Source organism: Montipora capricornis, chromosome 3 (genome assembly GCF_036669925.1).
Source record: "Montipora capricornis isolate CH-2021 chromosome 3, ASM3666992v2, whole genome shotgun sequence".
Taxonomy (NCBI): domain Eukaryota; kingdom Metazoa; phylum Cnidaria; class Anthozoa; order Scleractinia; family Acroporidae; genus Montipora; species Montipora capricornis.
Window position 1 is genome coordinate 28,746,527 of NC_090885.1, and position 3,659 is coordinate 28,750,185.

Below are 3,659 nucleotides of genomic sequence, written 5' to 3' on the forward strand. Positions count from 1 at the left end.
GAGTATAGACAATTAGCCGAACATCAAATTTAATGGTATGTGATAGGTTAAGTCAATGACATTTGACAACAAAAAATAAATCCATTCCTCCTAGTACAGGAATCAAAAACGTAAAAAGAATATTGGTTAAAAAGCCTTAAGCAACCAAATAAAAAGACGTACACTCTATTTTGTTTTATAGACAAACCAAAGCAAACGAATGAAGCGGCCTATCTCCAGTCAGTATTCTAAATAAATCTCACCTTTTTATCTTGGCAGTCCTCAAAAAGCTTTAGTAAAAGTAAATAATAATAATAATAATAATAATAATAATAATAATAATAATAATAATAATAATAATAATGCCTTTATTTTATATAGCGATCATTCCAAGGTTCAAAGCCGCTTTACAATGACAATAAATTAAAAACTACAATACTCGTCACATTTGTTGGAACACACATCCCCCGTTTCCCCCTTCCTCCAATGTTGATTTCCACAACTACTAGTAGTCGCCCGAAAAATTCTCACACAACATTGAATTGGGGGAAGGGGGATGTGGTATAAACTACGATCTTGTAACACGATGATTCTGAACATTTATGCACACATGTGCTGACGGAATGTTTGAAGACGAGACGAGAAAAATATGCAGTACCTCCAGACGTGGCGCTGGAGCGTCGTACCAAACGAATCATCCCGGGATTTCGGCCCGTGCGATCGCTTTTGGGGGGGGAGTGAATAGGGGTCAGTAAATCCGTCGATCCGTGCTAATATTTCGCAAAATCCGCCAATCCGCAGACATTTTTACAAAAATCCGAATCCGCAGTACTGTTAGAGAAGAAATACCTGTCATTAGCCTACTGTTTATCCGCACTTGGCGCCCAAATCGCGTAGTCGTTCCTAACAGGAACGTGGACCCTCTATCGAGTTCTGAAACGTCAGTCACCTCATCATCATCATCACCAACATCACTGTCACAATCGGGAATCCGCACCCAGGACTTTTAACCACTCCGGACACATTCACTCTCTCTGAGATATGCAGATGCCTCTGGTAGATAACCTTCGGCCGATTTGTTCTCTGTCTGACTGCAGCTCCATATGCACGTGCTCCCGTAGTTGCTGGAATCGACGCAGCACCGAATCTTGTTCTTATGAAGGAACTCATCGCCTTTGGCACCTTCTCGGTAAAAAATGTGACGAAATCGATGGTCTTTGTCTCAATGACCTCAATGACCTGACCTTCCATGTTGACCGTGCCGATGGTACACGTGGTGAGGGTCTGGTGAGGACACTGGCTTCTTGTCTGGCCCGAAGCTGAAAACCTGGGGTCCTAGAGTTTCTGGATTCCGATTACATTGAAGTTCAAAGATGTGTTACAGCGGTTATCAGTTACACGCGCCCCTCAACGACTTTTTTCATATTTCGAAAGTACACTTTTGGTGGACGTCAATCAAATGTTTTCATGACGATACTCCTGTTCTCTTACAGGCAGTTGGATTCGTCGTGGAAACATTTGATTGACGTCCATCTTTTTTTTATTTTCGAATATGAAAAAATGACGACGAGGGGCGCGTGTTACTGATAACCGCTGTAATCTAGTCTAGTTCTAAGGTCAGGCAGAAAAAAAATTGAAACAGACCGCCAAGTTCATTTCCGCGATCCACACTTCAAAACAAACAAAATCCATAATCTACGCTGAAATATTGAAGAAATCCGTGATCCGCTGAGCGTTAAAAATCCGCCAATCCGCAAAATGTGTCCGCAAAATCCGAAATCCGCGTAGTTTTTTTAGCCAAATCCACCGATCCGCGAACCTATTCACCCCTCTCCTTTTAGACGCAATTGGCCCTTCGCTGCTTTCTGCTACCGACCTCGCCTCCCGGTACGGCATTGAGGGAGGGATATGTCGGCCCCTAAACCATATGAGACAAATCCCACGCCTACTCACAGCTCCAAACCGCCCTTGTCATTACAATTTAACGTAAGATTTCGATGGCTTATATATTCAAGAGAAAAGTCATTTTATCTGTCATATGGTAAGCACTGGAGTCGCAGATTACAAAGTGCACGCATGCGCCCTGCCGAAGGTAACATACATGCATGCATAAAACTTTATTTCATCTCGAATGTCAGAATAATATCTTCGAGACATACAGCTAACATACATGATATATAGATACATAACTAAAAATTAAATAATATTTAAAGATATATTAATCAAAACGAAAAGCCGCTGTACAAAATCCGGCCCTGGATTAGTTAAAAACCAGTAAACTCAGTGGTACGGGAAAAATCAGGTAGCGCATTTCGCAACGTACTTAGTAAATACGTAAGAAAAATGAACTAAGACCATAACTGGTTGTTCTAGGTTTATTGAGGGACAGAATGTAATTTCCACGAAGATCATGCATAAGAAGAGAACGGGAGAGAAAACGTATTTTTCATATATGCAGGACAAGCCTTTTCTTTCTTTAACTGCTTTTATGCAATAATATGAAGAAATTTTGAATCGCCTATTGCATAGAGATGTAGAGTTTGACTTAAGTGGTACGTAAGAGGACAGGTAATCGCAAATACAAATCTCATTACTCTCTTATTTACATTATACCGTTTCTTTGACAAGAAATTACTAAAGGCCAGGCCTAGTTTCCTATGATAAATAGTCTACGTTAACAGCACGCACCTTGGCTACTCCTTACTATCCGCCTAAGAATCGTCTTCTCGCTACTTTTCCCTCATTTGATGAGGACCAGTCTCCGCTTGCCTTCTTCATGCCCAAAAGGAATTCTGGGTAATTCGGCCGTTCCATGACAAGGGAAGACCCCCGATTCTCATTTCATAGATTTTCTTATGAGTGTGGAGCCACCCAGTCCTACCGGCAAAATACAGCATCGCTTGAAGTTTTTAGCTTTCAAAACTTGGTCAAATTGTATATGTAGGTCCTGGAATTCGTCCACAAAAAGGCCAGATAGACGACTTCACTGGTGCTGTGAACCGCCATGTTTACAACAGAGAAATTTAGGCGTTCCAGTCTGCATGAAATCATTTCTCACCTCTGTCTCGAGAAGACCAGACACGCACGGTTCTTACGTTACGTTTATGCCCCTGTAGAATCAACCGAAATCTCAAATCCTTGTCAAAAGTTAACCAGCATCTTAATATTTTTGGTAGGCTTCAATACTCGTCTCATTTGTTGGAACACGCATCGCCGTTTCCCCCTTCCTGAATGGGGGAAGGGGGATGTGGTATAAGCTACGATCTTGTAGCACGATGATTCTGACCATTCGCTAAGTGTTCCAACTATATATGTTTAATATTGTAGATTATAAATTATGTGTAATTGAGTAAAAGTAAATATTTACAAAGAATGTATTTATAAAAAGGGTATAGTCAAATAATTAAGAAAAATATCATGATTAATAGAGAAAAATAAATACAAAAAATAAAACAATAAGCACATAAACGATAGAATAAACCCATGAGATAACACAGGTTTTGTAATCTTATTTCACATATCAAAAAATCTTGCACCAACTCAATGGCAATAACTAGTTCAGGTGTGCTTGTTTGAAAAGCCAGGTTTTAAGTAAGCCTTTGAATATAGCTATAGAATGACGTAATCGGATGTTATGAGGGAGTGAATTCCACAGCTCAGGGGCTGCGCTGCGAACGCTG